Raw genomic sequence first — 19,445 nt, forward strand, 5'->3', positions numbered from 1 at the left:
TGGACTAAGATGGTGTGAAATCCCCTGTGTGGAGAGTGAGAATACAATAACTGAGACATTGATTGTCTCTCCCGGGCACTGGGACCCAGTTGGAAGCCCCGTCCACACTATGTTCCTGTACGAAGATGGTGAGAAATCCCCTGTGTGGAGAGTGAGAATACAATAACTGAGACATTGATTGTCTCTCCCGGGCACTAGGACCCGGTTGGAAGCCCGGTCCACGCTATGTTCCTGTACTAAGATGGTGAGAAATCCCCGGTGTGGAGAATGAGAATACAATAACTGAGACATTGATTGTCTCTCCCGGGCACTAGGACCCGGTTGGAAGCCCCGTCCACACTATGTTCCTGTACTAAGATGGTGAGAAATCCCCGGTGTGGAGAGTGAGAATACAATAACTGAGACATTGATTGTCTCTCCCGGGCACTAGGACCCGGTTGGAAGCCCCGTCCACACTATGTTCCTGTACGAAGATGGTGAGAAATCCCCTGTGTGGAGAGTGAGAATACAATAACTGAGAAATTGATTGTCTCTCCCGGGCACTAGGACCCGGTTGGAAGCTCCGTCCACACTATGTTCCTGTAATAAGATGGTGAGAAATCCACGGTGTGGGGAGTGAGAATACAATATCTGAGACATTGATTGTCTCTGCCAGGCACTAGGACCCGGGTGGAAGCCCCGTCCACACTATGTTCCTGTACTAAGATGGTGAGAAATCCCCGGTTTGGAGAGTGAGAGTACAATAACTGAGACATTGATTGTCACTCCCGGGCACTAGGACCTGGTTGCAAGCCCCATCCACACTATGTTCCTGTACTAAGATGGTGAGAAAACCCCTGTGTGGAGAGTGAGAATACAATAACTGAGACATTGATTGTCACTCCCGGGCACTGGGACCCGGTTGGAAGCCCCGTCCACACTTTGTTCCTGCACTAAGATGGTGAGAAATCCCCGGTGTGGTGAGTGAGAATACAATAACTGAGACATTGATTGTCTCTCCCGGGCACTGGGACCCGGTTGGAAGCCCCGTCCACACTATGTTCCTGGACTAAGATGGTGTGAAATTCCCTGTGTGGAGAGTGAGAATACAATAACTGAGACATTGATTGTCTCTCCCGGGCACTGGGACCCAGTTGGAAGCCCCGTCCACACTATGTTCCTGTACGAAGATGGTGAGAAATCCCCTGTGTGGAGAGTGAGAATACAATAACTGAGACATTGATTGTCTCTCCCGGGCACTGGGACCCGGTTGGAAGCCCCGTCCACACTATGTTCCTGTACTAAGATGGTGAGAAATCCCCGGTGTGGAGAATGAGAATACAATAACTGAGACATTGATTGTCTCTCCCGGGCACTAGGACCCGGTTGGAAGCCCCGTCCACACTATGTTCCTGTACTAAGATGGTGAGAAATCCCCTGTGTGGAGAGTGAGAATACAATAACTGAGACATTGATTGTCTCTCCCGGGCACTAGGACCCGGTTGGAAGCTCCGTCCACACTATGTTCCTGTACTAAGATGGTGAGAAATCCCCTGTGTGGAGAGTGAGAATACAATAACTGAGACATTGATTGTCTCTCCCGGGCACGAGGACCCGGTTGGAAGCCCCGTCCACACTATGTTCCTGTACTAAGATGGTGAGAAATCACCGGTGTGGTGAGTGAGAATACAATAACTGAGAAATTGATTGTCACTCCCGGGCACTAGGACCCGGTTGGAAGCTCCGTCCACACTATGTTCCTGTACTAAGATGGTGAGAAATCCCCTGTGTGGAGAGTGAGAATACAATAACTGAGACATTGATTGTCTCTCCCGGGCACTGGGGCCCGGTTGGAAGCCCCGTCCACACTATGTTCCTGTACTAAGATGGTGAGAAATCCCCGGTGTGGAGAGTGAGAATACAATAACTGAGACATTGATTGTCTCTCCCGGGCACTAGGACCCGGTTGGAAGCCCCGTCCACACTATGTTCCTGTACTAAGATGGTGAGAAATCCCCGGTGTGGAGAGTGAGAATACAATAACTGAGACATTGATTGTCTCTCCCGGGCACTAGGACCCGGTTGGAAGCCCCGTCCACACTATGTTCCTGTACGAAGATGGTGAGAAATCCCCTGTGTGGAGAGTGAGAATACAATAACTGAGACATTGATTGTCTCTCCCGGGCACTGGGACCCGGTTGGAAGCTCCGTCCACACTATGTTCCTGTAATAAGATGGTGAGAAATCCACGGTGTGGGGAGTGAGAATACAATAACTGAGACATTGATTGTCACTCCCGGGCACTGGGACCCGGTTGGAAGCCCCGTCCACACTATGTTCCTGTACGAAGATGGTGAGAAATCCCCTGTGTGGAGAGTGAGAATACAATAACTGAGACATTGATTGTCTCTCCCGGGCACTAGGACCCGGTTGGAAGCCCCGTCCACACTATGTTCCTGTACGAAGATGGTGAGAAATCCCCTGTGTGGAGAGTGAGAATACAATATCTGAGACATTGATTGTCTCTCCCGGGCACTAGGACCCGGGTGGAAGCCCCGTCCACACTATGTTCCTGTACTAAGATGGTGAGAAATCCCCTGTGTGGAGAGTGAGAATACAATAACTGAGAAATTGATTGTCTCTCCCGGGCACTGGGACCCTGTTGGGAGCCCCGTCCACACTATGTTCCTGTACTAAGATGGTGAGAAATCCCCTGTGTGGAGAGTGAGAATACAATAACTGAGACATTGATTGTCTCTCCCGGGCACTGGGACCCGGTTGGAAGCCCCGTCCACACTATGTTCCTGTACTAAGATGGTGAGAAATCCCCTGTGTGGAGAGTGAGAATACAATAACTGAGACATTGATTGTCACTCCCGGGCACTGGACCCGGTTGGAAGCCCCGTCCACACTATGTTCCTGTACGAAGATGGTGAGAAATCCCCTGTGTGGAGAGTGAGAATACAATAACTGAGACATTGATTGTCACTCCCGGGCACTGGGACCCGGTTGGAAGCTCCGTCCACACTATGTTCCTGAACTAAGATGGTGAGAAATCCCCGGTGTGGAGAGTGAGAATAAAATAACATAGACATTGATTGTCTCTCCCGGGCACTAGGACCCGGTTGGAAGCCCCGTCCACACTATGTTCCTGTACTAAGATGGTGAGAAATCCCCTGTGTGGAGAGTGAGAATACAATAACTGAGACATTGATTGTCTCTCCCGGGCACTAGGTCCCGGTTGGAAGCCCCGTCCACACTATGTTCCTGTACTAAGATGGTGAGAAATCCCCTGTGTGGAGAGTGAGAATACAATAACTGAGAAATTGATTGTCTCTCCCGGGCACTAGGACCCGGTTGGAAGCCCCGTCCACACTATGTTCCTGTACTAAGATGGTGAGAAATCCCCTGTGTGGAGAGTGAGAATACAATAACTGAGGCATTGATTGTCTCTCCCGGGCACTAGGTCCCGGTTGGAAGCCCCGTCCACTCTATGTTCCTGTACTAAGATGGTGAGAAATCCACGGTGTGGGGAGTGAGAATACAATATCTGAGACATTGATTGTCTCTGCCGGGCACTAGGACCCGGTTGGAAGCCCCGTCCACACTATGTTCCTGTACTAAGATGGTGAGAAATCCCCGGTTTGGAGAGTGAGAATACAATAACTGAGACATTGATTTTCTCTACCGGGCACTAGGACCTGTTTGCAAGCCCCATCCACACTATGTTCCTGTACTAAGATGGTGAGAAAACCCCTGTGTGGAGAGTGAGAATACAATAACTGAGACATTGATTGTCTCTCCCGGGCACTGGGACCCAGTTGGAAGCTCCGTCCACACTATGTTCCTGTACTAAGATGGTGAGAAATCCCCTGTGTGGAGAGTGAGAATACAATAGCTGAGACATTGATTGTCTCTCCCGGGCACTGGGACCCGGTTTGAAGCCCCGTCCACACTATGTTCCTGTACTACGATGGTGAGAAATCCCCTGTGTGGAGAGTGAGAATACAATAACTGAGACATTGATTGTCTCTCCCGAGCACTAGGACCCGGTTGGAAGCCCCATCCACACAATGTTCCAGTACTAAGATGGTGAGAAATCCCCTGTGTGGAGAGTGAGAATACAATAACTGAGACATTGATTGTCTCTCCCGGCCACTGGGACCCGGTTGGAAGCCCCGTCCACACTATGTTCCAGTACTCAGATGGTGAGAAATCCCCTGTGTGGAGAGTGAGAATACAATAACTGAGACATTGATTGTCTCTCCCGGGCACTAGGACCCGGTTGGAAGCCCCGTCCACACAATGTTCCTGTACAAAGATGTGAGAACTCCCCTGTGTGGAGAGTGAGAATACAATAACTGAGACATTGATTGTCTCTCCCGGGCACTAGGACCCGGTTGGAAGCCCCGTCCACACGATGTTCCTGTACTAAGATGGTGAGAAATCCCCAGTGTGGAGAGTGAGAATACAATAACTGAGACATTGATTGTCTCTCCCGGGCACTGGGACCCGGTTGGAAGCCCCGTCCACACTATGTTCCTGTACTAAGATGTGAGAAATCCCCTGTGTGGAGAGTGAGAATACAATAACTGAGACATTGATTGTCTCTCCCGGGCACTGGGACTCTGTTGGAAGCCCCGTCCACACTATGTTCCTGTACTAAGATGGTGAGAAATCCCCGGTGTGGAGAGTGAGAATGCAATAACTGAGACATTGATTGTCACTCCCGGGCACTGGGACCCAGTTGGAAGCTCCGTCCACACTATGTTCCTGTACTAAGATGGTGAGAAATCCCCTGTGTGGAGAGTGAGAATACAATAACTGAGACATTGATTGTCTCTCCCGGGCACTAGGACCCGGTTGGAAGCCCCGTCCACACTATGTTCCTGTACTAAGATGGTGAGAAATCCCCGGTGTGGAGAGTGAGAATACAATAACTGAGACATTGATTGTCTCTCCCGGGCACTGGGACCCGGTTGGAAGCCCCGTCCACACTTTGTTCCTGTACTAAGATGGTGAGAAATCCCCGGTGTGGTGAGTGAGAAAAGAATAACTGAGACATTGATTGTCTCTCCCGGGCACTGGGACCCGGTTGGAAGCCCCGTCCACACTATGTTCCTGTACTATGATGGTGAGAAATCCCCTGTGTGGAGAGTGAGAATACAATAACTGAGACATTGATTGTCTCTCCCGGGCACTGGGACCCGGTTGGAAGCCCCGTCCACACTATGTTCCTGTACTAAGATGGTGTGAAATCCCCTGTGTGGAGAGTGAGAATACAATAACTGAGACATTGATTGTCTCTCCCGGGCACTAGGACCCAGTTGGAAGCCCCGTCCACACTATGTTCCTGTACAAAGATGGTGAGAAATCTCCGGTGTGGAAAGTGAGAATACAATAACTGAGACATTGATTGTCACTCCCGGGCACTAGGACCCAGTTGGAAGCCCCGTCCACACTATGTTCCTGTACTAAGATGGTGAGAAATCCCCCGTGTGGAGAGTGAGAATACAATAACTGAGACATTGATTGTCACTCCCGGGCACTAGGACCCAGTTGGAAGCCCCGTCCACACTATGTTCCTGTACAAAGATGGTGAGAAATCTCCGGTGTGGAGAGTGAGAATACAATAACTGAGACATTGATTGTCTCTCCCGGGCACTGGGACCCGGTTGGAAGCCCCATCCACACTATGTTCCTGTACTAAGATGGTGAGAAATCCCCAGTGTGGAGAGTGAGAATACAATAGCTGAGACATTGATTATCTCTCCCGGGCACTGGGACCCGGTTGGAAGCCCCGTCCACACTATGTTCCTGTACTAAGATGGTGAGAAATCCCCTGTGTGGAGAGTGAGAATACAATAACTGAGACATTGATTGTCTCTCCCGGGCACTGGGACCCGGTTGGAAGCCCCGTCCACAATATGTTCCTGTACTAAGATGGTGAGAAATCCCCTGTGTGGAGAGTGAGAATACAATAACTGAAAAATTGATTGTCTCTCCCGGGCACTAGGACCCAGTTGGAAGCCCCGTCCACACTATGTTCCTGTACTAAGATGGTGAGAAATCCCCTGTGTGGAGAGTGAGAATACAATAACTGAGACATTGACTGTCACTCCCGGGCACTGGGACCCGGTTGGAAGCCCCGTCCACACTATGTTCCTGGACTAAGATGGTGAGAAATGCCCGGTGTGGAGATTGAGAATACAATAACTGAGACATTGATTGTCTCGCCCGGGCACTAGGACCCAGTTGGAAGCCCCGTCCACACTATGTTCCTGTACTAAGATGGTGAGAAACCCCCTGTGTGGAGAGTGAGAATACAATAACGGAGACATTGATTGTCACTCCCGGGCACTGGGACCTGGTTGGAAGCCCCGTCCACACTTTGTTCCTGTACTAAGATGGTGAGAAATCCCCGGTGTGGTGAGTGAGAATACAATAACGGAGACATTGATTGTCTCTCCCGGGCACTAGGACCCGGTTGGAAGCCCCGTCCACACTATGTTCCTGTATGAAGATGGTGTGAAATCCCCTGTGTGGTGAGTGAGAATACAATAACTGAGACATTCATTGTCACTCCCAGGCACTAGGACCCGGTTGGAAACCCCGTCCGCTCTATGTTCCTGTGCTAAGATGGTGTGAAATCCCCTGTGTGGAGAGTGAGAGTACAATAACTGAGACATTGATTGACTCTCCCGGGCACTGGGACCCGGTTGGAAGCCCCGTCCACTCTATGTTCCTGTACTAAGATGGTGAGAAATCCCCGGTGAGGAGAGTGAGAATACAATAACTGAGAAATTGATTGTCTCTCCCGGGCACTAGGACCCGGTTGGAAGCTCCGTCCACACTATGTTCCTTTAATAAGATGGTGAGAAATCCACGGTGTGGAGAGTGAGAATACAATATCTGAGACATTGATTGTCTCTGCCGGGCACTAGGACCCGGGTGGAAGCCCCGTCCACACTATGTTCCTGTACTAAGATGGTGAGAAATCCCCGGTTTGGAGAGTGAGAGTACAATAACTGAGACATTGATTGTCTCTACCGGGCACTAGGATCTGGTTGCAAGCCCCATCCACACAATGTTCCTGTACTAAGATGGTGAGAAATCCCCTGTGTGGAGAGTGAGAATACAATAACTGAGACATTGATTGTCACTCCCGGGCACTGGGAACCTGTTGGAAGCCCTGTCCACACTATGTCCCTGTACTATGATGGTGAGAAATCCTCGGTGTGGAGAGTGAGAATACAATAACTGAGACATTGATTGTCTCTCCCGGGCACTGGGACCCGGTTGGAAGCCCCGTCCACACTTTGTTCCTGCACTAAGATGGTGAGAAATCCCCGGTGTGGTGAGTGAGAATACAATAACTGAGACATTGATTGTCTCTCCCGGGCACTGGGACCCGGTTGGAAGCCCCGTCCACACTATGTTCCTGTACTAAGATGGTGTGAAATCCCCTGTGTGGAGAGTGAGAATACAATAACTGAGACATTGATTGTCTCTCCCGGGCACTGGGACCCGGTTGGAAGCCCCGTCCACACTATGTTCCTGTACGAAGATGGTGAGAAATCCCCTGTGTGGAGAGTGAGAATACAATAACTGAGACATTGATTGTCTCTCCCGGGCACTGGGACCCGGTTGGAAGCCCCGTCCACACTATGTTCCTGTACGAAGATGGTGAGAAATCCCCTGTGTGGAGAGTGAGAATACAATAACTGAGACATTGATTGTCTCTCCCGGGCACTAGGACCCGGTTGGAAGCCCGGTCCACACTATGTTCCTGTACTAAGATGGTGAGAAAGCCCCTGTGTGGAGAGTGAGAATACAATAACTGAGACATTGATTGTCTCTCCCGGGCACTGGGGCCCGGTTGGAAGCCCTGTCCACTCTATGTTCCTGTACTAAGCTGGTGAGAAATCCCCGCGGTGGAGAGTGAGAATACAATAACTGAGACATTGATTATCTCTCCCGGGCACTGGGGCCCGGTTGGAAGCCCTGTCCACTCTATGTTCCTGTACTAAGATGGTGAGAAATCCCCGGCGTGGAGAGTGAGAATACAATAACTGAGACATTGATTGTCTCTCCCGGGCACTAGGACCCGGTTGGAAGCCCCGTCCACACTATGTTCCTGTACTAAGATGGTGAGAAATCCCCGGTGTGGAGAGTGAGAATACAATAACTGAGACATTGATTGTCTCTCCCGGGCACTAGGACCCGGTTGGAAGCCCCGTCCACACTATGTTCCTGTACTAAGATGGTGAGAAATCCCCGGTGTGGAGAGTGAGAATACAATAACTGAGACATTGATTGTCTCTCCCGGGCACTAGGACCCGGTTGGAAGCCCCGTCCACACTATGTTCCTGTACTAAGATGGTGAGAAATCCCCGGTGTGGAGAGTGAGAATACAATAACTGAGACATTGATTGTCTCTCCCGGGCACTAGGACCCGGTTGGAAGCCCCGTCCACACTATGTTCCTGTACGAAGATGGTGAGAAATCCCCTGTGTGGAGAGTGAAAATACAATAACTGAGAAATTGATTGTCTCTCCCGGGCACTAGGACCCGGTTGGAAGCTCCGTCCACACTATGTTCCTGTATGAAGATGGTGTGAAATCCCCTGTGTGGTGAGTGAGAATACAATAACTGAGACATTCATTGTCACTCCCAGGCACTAGGACCCGGTTGGAAACCCTTCCGCTCTATGTTCCTGTGCTAAGATGGTGTGAAATCCCCTGTGTGGAGAGTGAGAGTACAATAACTGAGACATTGATTGACTCTCCCGGGCACTGGGACCCGGTTGGAAGCCCCGTCCACTCTATGTTCCTGTACTAAGATGGTGAGAAATCCCCGGTGAGGAGAGTGAGAATACAATAACTGAGAAATTGATTGTCTCTCCCGGGCACTAGGACCCGGTTGGAAGCTCCGTCCACACTATGTTCCTTTAATAAGATGGTGAGAAATCCACGGTGTGGAGAGTGAGAATACAATATCTGAGACATTGATTGTCTCTGCCGGGCACTAGGACCCGGGTGGAAGCCCCGTCCACACTATGTTCCTGTACTAAGATGGTGAGAAATCCCCGGTTTGGAGAGTGAGAGTACAATAACTGAGACATTGATTGTCTCTACCGGGCACTAGGATCTGGTTGCAAGCCCCATCCACACAATGTTCCTGTACTAAGATGGTGAGAAATCCCCTGTGTGGAGAGTGAGAATACAATAACTGAGACATTGATTGTCACTCCCGGGCACTGGGAACCTGTTGGAAGCCCTGTCCACACTATGTCCCTGTACTATGATGGTGAGAAATCCTCGGTGTGGAGAGTGAGAATACAATAACTGAGACATTGATTGTCTCTCCCGGGCACTGGGACCCGGTTGGAAGCCCCGTCCACACTTTGTTCCTGCACTAAGATGGTGAGAAATCCCCGGTGTGGTGAGTGAGAATACAATAACTGAGACATTGATTGTCTCTCCCGGGCACTGGGACCCGGTTGGAAGCCCCGTCCACACTATGTTCCTGTACTAAGATGGTGTGAAATCCCCTGTGTGGAGAGTGAGAATACAATAACTGAGACATTGATTGTCTCTCCCGGGCACTGGGACCCGGTTGGAAGCCCCGTCCACACTATGTTCCTGTACGAAGATGGTGAGAAATCCCCTGTGTGGAGAGTGAGAATACAATAACTGAGACATTGATTGTCTCTCCCGGGCACTGGGACCCGGTTGGAAGCCCCGTCCACACTATGTTCCTGTACGAAGATGGTGAGAAATCCCCTGTGTGGAGAGTGAGAATACAATAACTGAGACATTGATTGTCTCTCCCGGGCACTAGGACCCGGTTGGAAGCCCCGTCCACACTATGTTCCTGTACTAAGATGGTGAGAAAGCCCCTGTGTGGAGAGTGAGAATACAATAACTGAGACATTGATTGTCTCTCCCGGGCACTGGGGCCCGGTTGGAAGCCCTGTCCACTCTATGTTCCTGTACTAAGCTGGTGAGAAATCCCCGCGGTGGAGAGTGAGAATACAATAACTGAGACATTGATTATCTCTCCCGGGCACTGGGGCCCGGTTGGAAGCCCTGTCCACTCTATGTTCCTGTACTAAGATGGTGAGAAATCCCCGGCGTGGAGAGTGAGAATACAATAACTGAGACATTGATTGTCTCTCCCGGGCACTAGGACCCGGTTGGAAGCCCCGTCCACACTATGTTCCTGTACTAAGATGGTGAGAAATCCCCGGTGTGGAGAGTGAGAATACAATAACTGAGACATTGATTGTCTCTCCCGGGCACTAGGACCCGGTTGGAAGCCCCGTCCACACTATGTTCCTGTACTAAGATGGTGAGAAATCCCCGGTGTGGAGAGTGAGAATACAATAACTGAGACATTGATTGTCTCTCCCGGGCACTAGGACCCGGTTGGAAGCCCCGTCCACACTATGTTCCTGTACTAAGATGGTGAGAAATCCCCGGTGTGGAGAGTGAGAATACAATAACTGAGACATTGATTGTCTCTCCCGGGCACTAGGACCCGGTTGGAAGCCCCGTCCACACTATGTTCCTGTACTAAGATGGTGAGAAATCCCCTGTGTGGAGAGTGAAAATACAATAACTGAGAAATTGATTGTCTCTCCCGGGCACTAGGACCCGGTTGGAAGCTCCGTCCACACTATGTTCCTGTAATAAGATGGTGAGAAATCCACGGTGTGGGGAGTGAGAATACAATATCTGAGATATTGATTGTCTCTGCCAGGCACTAGGACCCGGGTGGAAGCCCCGTCCACACTATGTTCCTGTACTAAGATGCTGAGAAATCCCCGGTTTGGAGAGTGAGAATACAATAACTGAGACATTGATTGTCACTCCCGGGCACTAGGACCCGGTTGCAAGCCCCATCCACACTATGTTCCTGTACTAAGATGGTGAGAAAACCCCTGTGTGGAGAGTGAGAATACAATAACTGAGACATTGATTGTCACTCCTGGGCACTGGGACCCTGTTGGGAGCCCCGTCCACACTATGTTCCTGTACTAAGATGGTGAGAAATGCCCAGTGTGGAGAGTGAGAATACAATAACTGAGACATTGATTGTCTCTCCCGGGCACTAGGACCCAGTTGGAAGCCCCGTCCACACTATGTTCCTGTACTAAGATGGTGAGAATCCTCCGGTGTGGAGAGTGAGAATACAATAACTGAGACATTGATTGTCTCTCCCGGGCACTGGGACCCGGTTGGAAGCCCCGTCCACACTATGTTCCTGTACTAAGATGGTGAGAAATCCCCGGTGTGGAGAGTGAGAATACAATAACTGAGACATTGATTGTCACTCCCGGGCACTAGGACCCGGTAGGAAGCCCCGTCCACACTATGTTCCTGAACTAAGATGGTGAGAAATCCCCGGTGTGCAGAGTGAGAATACAAAAACTGAGACAATGATTGTCACTCCCGGGCACTAGGGCCCGGTTGGAAGCAACGTCCACACTATGTTGCTGTACGAAGATGGTGTGAAATCCCCTGTGTGGAGAGTGAGAGTACAATAACTGAGACATTGATTGTCTCTCCCGGGCACTGGGACCCGGTTGGAAGCCCCGTCCACACTATGTTCCTGTACTAAGATGGTGAGAAATCCCCGGTGTGGAGAGTGAGAATACAATAACTAAGAAATTGATTGTCTATTCCGGGCACTAGGACCTGGTTGGAAGCACCGTCCACACTATGTTCCTGTACTAAGATGGTGAGAAATCCCCTGTGTGGAGAGTGAGAATACAATAACTGAGACATTGATTGTCACTCCCGGGCACTGGGACCCAGTTGGAAGCCCCGTCCACACTATGTTCCTGTACTAAGATGGTGAGAAATCCCCTGTGTGGAGAGTGAGAATACAATAACTGAGACATTGATTGTCTCTCCTGGGCACTGGGACCCGGTTGGAAGCCCCGTCCACACTATGTTCCTGTACTAAGATGGTGAGAAATCCCCGGTGTGGAGAGTGAGAATACAATAACTGAGAAATTGATTGTCTCTCCCGGGCACTAGGAGCCGGTTGGAAGCCCCGTCCACACTATGTTCCTGTACTAAGATGGTGTGAAATCCCCTGCGTGGAGAGTGAGAATACAATAACTGAGAAATTGATTGTCTCTCCCGGGCACTGGGAGCTGGTTGGAAACCCCGTCCACACTATGTTCCTGTACTAAGATGGTGTGAAATCCCCTGTGTGGAGAGTGAGAATACAATAACTGAGACATTGATTGTCACTCCCGGGCACTGGGACCCAGTTGGAAGCCCCGTCCATACTATGTTCCTGTACTAAGATGGTGAGAATCCTCCGGTGTGGAGAGTGAGAATACAATAACTGAGACATTGATTGTCTCTCCCGGGCACTAGGACCCGGTTGGAAGCCCCATCCACACTATGTTCCTGTACTAAGATGCTGAGAATCCTCCGGTGTGGAGAGTGAGAATACAATATCTGAGACATTGATTGTCTCTCCCGGGCACGAGGACCCGGTTGGAAGCCCCGTCCACACGATGTTCCAGTACTAAGATGGTGAGAAATCCCCTGTGTGGAGAGTGAGAATACAATAACTGAGACATTGATTGTCTCTCCCGGGCACTAGGACCCAGTTGGAAGCCCCGTCCACACTATGTTCCTGTACTAAGATGGTGTGAAATCCCCGGTGTGGAGAGTGAGAATACAAAAACTGAGACATTGATTGTCTCTCCCGGGCACTGGGACCCGGTTGGAAGCCCCATCCACACTATGTTCCTGTACTAAGATGGTGAGAAATCCCCTGTGTGGAGAGTGAGAATACAATAACTGAGACATTGATTGTCTCTCCCGGGCACTAGGACCCAGTTGGAAGCCCCGTCCACACTATGTTCCTGTACTAAGATGGTGAGAAATCCCCTGTGTGGAGAGTGAGAATACAATAACTGAGACATTGATTGTCTCTCCCGGGCACTGGGACCCGGTTGGAAGCCCCGCCCACACTATGTTCCTGTACTAAGATGGTGAGAAATCCCCTGTGTGGAGAGTGAGAATACAATAACTGAGACATTGATTGTCTCTCCAGGGCACTAGGACCCCGTTGGAAGCCCCGTCCACACTATGTTCCTGTACTAAGATGGTGTGAAATCCCCTGTGTGGTGAGTGAGAACATAATAACTGAGACATTGATTGTCTCTCCCGGGCACTGGGACCCGGTTGGAAGCCCCGCCCACACTATGTTCCTGCACTAAGATGGTGAGAAATCCCCGGTGTGGAGAGTGAGAATACAATAACTGAGACATTGATTGTCTCTCCCGGGCACTAGGACCCGGTTGGAAGCCCCATCCACACTATGTTCCTGTATGAAGATGGTGTGAAATCCCCTGTGTGGAGAGTGAGAATACAATAACTGAGACATTGATTGTCTCTCCCAGGCACTCGGACCCGGTTGGAAACCCCGTCCACTCTATGTTCCTGTACTAAGATGGTGAGAAATCCCTGTGTGGAGAGTGAGAATACAATAACTGAGACATTGTTTGTCTCTCCCGGGCACTGGGACCCGGTTGGAAGCCCCGTCCACTCTATGTTCCTGCACTAAGATGGTGAGAAATCCCCAGTATGGAGACTGAGAATACAATAACTGAGACATTGATTGTCACTCCCGGGCACTGGGACCCGGTTGGAAGCCCCGTCCACACTATGTTCCTGTACTAAGATGGTGAGAAATCCCCGGTGTGGAGAGTGAGAATACAATAACTGAGACATTGATTGTCTCTCCCGGGCACTGGGACCCGGTTGGAAGCCCCGTCCACACTATGTTCCTGTACTAAGATGGTGAGAAATCCCCGGTGTGGAGAGTGAGAATACAATAACTGAGACATTGATTGTCTCTCCCGGGCACTAGGACTCGGTTGGAAGCCCCGTCCACACTATGTTCCTGTACTAAGATGGTGAGAAATCCCCTGTGTGGAGAGTGAGAATACAATAACTGAGACATTGATTGTCTCTCCCGGGCACTAGGACCCGGTTGGAAGCCCCGTCCACACTATGTTCCTGTACTAAGATGGTGAGAAATCCCCGGTGTGGAGAGTGAGAATACAATAACTGAGACATTGATTGTCTCTCCCGGGCACTGGGACCCGGTTGGAAGCCCCGTCCACACTATGTTCCTGTACTAAGATGGTGTGAAATCCCCGGTGTGGAGAGTGAGAATACAATAACTGAGACATTGATTGTCTCTCCCGGGCACTCGGACCCGGGTGGAAGCCCCGTCCACACTATGTTCCTGTACTAAGATGGTGAGAAATCCCCGGTTTGGAGAGTGAGAATACAATAACTGAGACATTGATTGTCACTCCCGGGCACTAGGACCCGGTTGGAAGCACCGTCCACACTATGTTCCTGTACTAAGATGGTGAGAAATCACCAGTGTGGAGTGTGAGAATACAATAACTGAGACATTGATTGTCTCTCCCGGGCACTGGGACCCAGTTGGAAGCCCCGTCCCCACTTTGTTCCTGTACTAACATGGTGAGAAATCCCTGGTGTGGAGAGTGAGAATACAATAACTGAGACATTGATTGTCTCTCCCGGGCACTGGGACCCGGTTGGAAGCTCCGTCCACACTATGTTCCTGTACTAAGATGGTGAGAAATCCCCAGTGTGGAGAGTGAAAATACAATAACTGAGACATTGATTGTCTCTACCGGGCACTAGGACCTGGTTGCAAGCCCCATCCACACTATGTTCCTGTACTAAGATGGTGAGAAAACCCCTGTGTGGAGAGTGAGAATACAATAACTGAGACATTGATTGTCACTCCCGGGCACTGGGAACCTGTTGGAAGCCCCACCCACACTATGTTCCTGTACTAAGATGGTGAGAAATCCCCTGTGTGGAGAGTGAGAATACAATAACTGAGACATTGATTGTCACTCCCGGGTACTCGGACCCGGTTGGAAGCCCCATCCACTCTATGTTCCTGTACTAAGATGGTGAGAAATCAACTGTGTGGAGAGTGAGAATACAATAACTGAGACATTGATTGTCTCTCCCGGGCACTGGGACCCGGTTGGAAGCCCCATCCACACTATGTTCCTGTACTAAGATGGTGAGAAATCCCCTGTGTGGAGAGTGAGAATACAATAACTGAGACATTGATTGTCACTCCCGGGCACTGGGACCCGGTTGGAAACCCCGTCCACACTATGTTCCTGTATGAAGATGGTGTGAAATCCCCTGTGTGGAGAGTGAGAGTACAATAACTGAGACATTGATTGACTCTCCCGGGCACTGGGACCCGGTTGGAAGCCCCGTCCACACTATGTTCCTGTACTAAGATGGTGAGAAATCCCCGGTGTGGAGAGTGAGAATACAATAACTGAGAAATTGATTGTCTCTCCCGGGCACCAGGACCCGGTTGGAAACCCCGTCCACACTATGTTCCTGTAATAAGATGGTGAGAAATCCCCGGTGTGGAGAGTGAGAATACAATAACTGAGAAATTGATTGTCACTCCCGGGCACTAGGACCCAGTTGGAAGCTCCGTCCACACTATGTTCCTTTAATAAGATGGTGAGAAATCCACGGTGTGGAGAGTGAGAATACAATATCTGAGACATTGATTGTCTCTCGCGGGCACTGGGACCCGGTTGGAAGCCCCGTCCACACTATGTTCCTGCACTAAGATGGTGAGAAATCCACGGTGTGGAGAGTGAGAATACAATAACTGAGACATTGATTGTCTCTGCCGGGCACTAGGACCCGGGTGGAAGCCCCGTCCACACTATGTTCCTGTACTAAGATGGTGAGAAATCCCCGGTTTGGAGAGTGAGAGTACAATAACTGAGACATTGATTGTCTCTACCGGGCATTAGGACCTGGTTGCAAGCCCCGTCCACACTATGTTCCTGTACTAAGATGGTGAGAAATCCCCAGTGTGGAGAGTGAGAATACAATAACTGAGACATTGATTGTCTCTCCCGGGCACTAGGACCCGGTTGGAAGCCCCGTCCACACTATGTTCCTGTACTAAGATGGTGAGAAATCCCCTGTGTGGAGAGTGAGAATACAATAACTGAGACATTGATTGTCACTCCCGGGTACTAGGACCCGGTTGGAAGCCCCGTCCACTCTATGTTCCTGTACAAAGATGGTGAGAAATCAACTGTGTGGAGAGTGAGAATACAATAACTGAGACATTGATTGTCTCACCCGGGCACTAGGACCCGGTTGGAAGCCCCGTCCACACTATGTTCCTGTACTAAGATGGTGTGAAATTCCCTGTGTGGAGAGTGAGAATACAATAACTGAGACATTGATTTTCTCTCCCGGGCACCAGGTCCCGGTTGGAAGCCCCGTCCACTCTATGTTCCTGTACTAAGATGGTGAGAAATCCCTGTGTGGAGATTGAGAATACAATAACTGAGACATTGATTGTCTCTCCCGGGCACTAGGACCCGGTTGGAAGCTCCGTCCACACTATGTTCCTGTACTAAGATGGTGAGAAATCCCCGGTGTGGAGAGTGAGAATACAATAACTGAGACATTGATTGTCTCTCCCGGGCACTGGGACCCGGTTGGAAGCCCCGTCCACACTATGTTCCTGTACTAAGATGGTGAGAAATCCCCTGTGTGGAGAGTGAGAATACAATAACTGAGACATTGATTGTCTCTCCCGGGCACTAGGGCCCGGTTGGAAGCCCCGTCCACACTATGTTCCTGTACTAAGATGGTGTGAAATCCCCTGTGTGGAAAGTGAGAATACAATAACTGAGACATTGATTGTCACTCCCGGGCACTAGGACCCAGTTGGAAGCCCCGTCGACACTATGTTCCTGTACTAAGATGGTGAGAAATCCCCTGTGTGGAGAGTGAGAATACAATAACTGAGACATTGATTGTCACTCCCGGGCACTAGGACCCAGTTGGAAGCCCCGTCCACACTATGTTCCTGTACTAAGATGGTGAGAAATCCCCTGTGTGGAGAGTGAGAATACAATAACTGAGACATTGATTATCACTCCCGGGCACTAGGACCCAGTTGGAAGCCCCGTCCACACTATGTTCCTGTACTAAGATGGTGTGAAATCCCCGGTGTGGAGAGTGAGAATACAATAACTGAGACATTGATTGTCTCTCCCGGGCACTAGGACCTCGTTGGAAGCCCCGTCCACACTATGTTCCTGTACTAAGATGGTGAGAAGTCCCCTGTGTGGAGAGTGAGAATACAATAACTGAGACATTGATTGTCTCTCCCGGGCACTGGGACCCGGTTGGAAGCCCCGTCCACACTATGTTCCTGTACTAAGATGGTGTGAAATCCCCGGTGTGGAGAGTGAGAATACAATAACTGAGACATTGATTGTCTCTCCCGGGCACTGGGACCCGGTTGGAAGCCCCGTCCACACTATGTTCCTGTACTAAGATGGTGAGAAGTCCCCTGTGTGGAGAGTGAGAATACAATAACTGAGACATTGATTGTCTCTCCCGGGCACTGGGACCCGGTTGGAAGCCCCGTCCACACTATGTTCCTGTACTAAGATGGTGAGAAATCCCTGTGTGGAGATTGAGAATACAATAACTGAGACATTGATTGTCTCTCCCGGGCACTGGGACCCGGTTGGAAGCCCCGCCCACTCTATGTTCCTGTACTAAGATGGTGAGAAGTCCCCTGTGTGGAGAGTGAGAATACAATAACTGAGACATTGATTGTCTCTCCCGGGCACTGGGACCCGGTTGGAAGCCCCGTCCACTCTATGTTCCTGTACTAAGATGGTGAGAAATCCCCTGTGTGGAGAGTGAGAATACAATAACTGAGACATTGATTGTCTCTCCCGGGCACTGGGACCCGGTTGGAAGCCCCGCCCACACTATGTTCCTGTACTAAGATGGTGAGAAATCCCCGCTGTGGAGAGTGAGAATACAATAACTGAGACATTGATTGTCTCTCCCGGGCACTAGGACCCGGTTGGAAGCGCCGTCCACTCTATGTTCCTGTACTAAGATGGTGAGAAATCCCCAGTGTGGAGAGTGAGAATACAATAACTGAGACATTGATTGTCTCTCCCGGGCACTAGGACCCAGTTTGAAGCCCCTTCCACACTATGTTCCTGTACTAAGATGGTGAGAAATCCCCAGTGTGGAGAGTGAGAATACAATAACTGAGAAATTGATTGTCTCTCCCGGGCACTAGGACCCAGTTTGAAGCCCCTTCCACACTATGTTCCTGTACTAAGATGGTGAGAAATCCCCTGTGTGGAGAGTGAGAATACAATAACTGAGACATTGATTGTCTCTCCCGGGCACTAGGACCCGGTTGGAAGCCCCGTCCACACTATGTTCCTGTACTAAGATGGTGAGAAATCCCCTGTGTGGAGAGTGAGAATACAATAACTGAGACATTGATTGTCTCTCCCGGGCACTAGGACCCGGTTGGAAGCCCCGTCCACACTATGTTCCTGTACTAAGATGGTGAGAAATCCCCTGTGTGGAGAGTGAGAATACAATAACTGAAAAATTGATTGTCTCTCCCAGGCACTAGGACCCGGTTGGAAGCCCCGTCCACACTTTGTTCCTGCACTAAGATGGTGAGAAATCCCCGGTGTGGTGAGTGAGAATACAATAACTGAGACATTGATTGTCTCTCCCGGGCACTGGGACCCGTTTGGAAGCCCCGTCCACACTATGTTCCTGTACTAAGATGGTGTGAAATCCCCTGTGTGGAGAGTGAGAATACAATAACTGAGACATTGATTGTCTCTCCCGGGCACTGGGACCCAGTTGGAAGCCCCGTCCACACTATGTTCCTGTACGAAGATGGTGAGAAATCCCCTGTGTGGAGAGTGAGAATACAATAACTGAGACATTGATTGTCTCTCCCGGGCACTGGGACCCGGTTGGAAGCCCGGTCCACACTATGTTCCTGTACTAAGATGGTGAGAAATCCCCGGTGTGGAGAATGAGAATACAATAACTGAGACATTGATTGTCTCTCCCGGGCACGAGGACCCGGTTGGAAGCCCGGTCCACACTATGTTCCTGTACTAAGATGGTGTGAAATCCCCTGTGTGGAGAGTGAGAATACAATAACTGAGACATTGATTGTCACTCCCGGGCACTAGGACCCAGTTGGAAGCCCCGTCCACACTATGTTCCTGTACTAAGATGGTGAGAAATCCCCGGTGTGGAGAGTGAGAATACAATAACTGAGACATTGATTGTCTCTCCCGGGCACTGGGACCCGGTTGGAAGCCCCGTCCACACTATGTTCCTGTACGAAGATGGTGAGAAATCCCCGGTGTGGAGAGTGAGAATACAATAACTGAGACATTGATTGTCTCTCCCGGGCACGAGGACCCGGTTGGAAGCCCGGTCCACACTATGTTCCTGTACTAAGATGGTGAGAAATCCCCGGTGTGGAGAATGAGAATACAATAACTGAGACATTGATTGTCTCTCCCGGGCACT

General features: G+C 50.2%; 1 protein-coding gene across 1 annotated transcript in view; it reads right to left on the reverse strand.

Moving 5' to 3' along the window:
* The window catches only part of LOC147091610 (uncharacterized), a 105,280-nt gene that overhangs the window by 40,210 nt on the left and 45,625 nt on the right, over positions 1-19,445 (reverse strand). The gene's annotated exons all lie outside the window — the stretch shown is intronic.

Source organism: Somniosus microcephalus, unplaced genomic scaffold, assembly GCF_052327205.1.
Source record: "Somniosus microcephalus isolate GS21.2 unplaced genomic scaffold, FLI_Smic_1.0 unresolved_chr3, whole genome shotgun sequence".
NCBI lineage: Eukaryota > Metazoa > Chordata > Chondrichthyes > Squaliformes > Somniosidae > Somniosus > Somniosus microcephalus.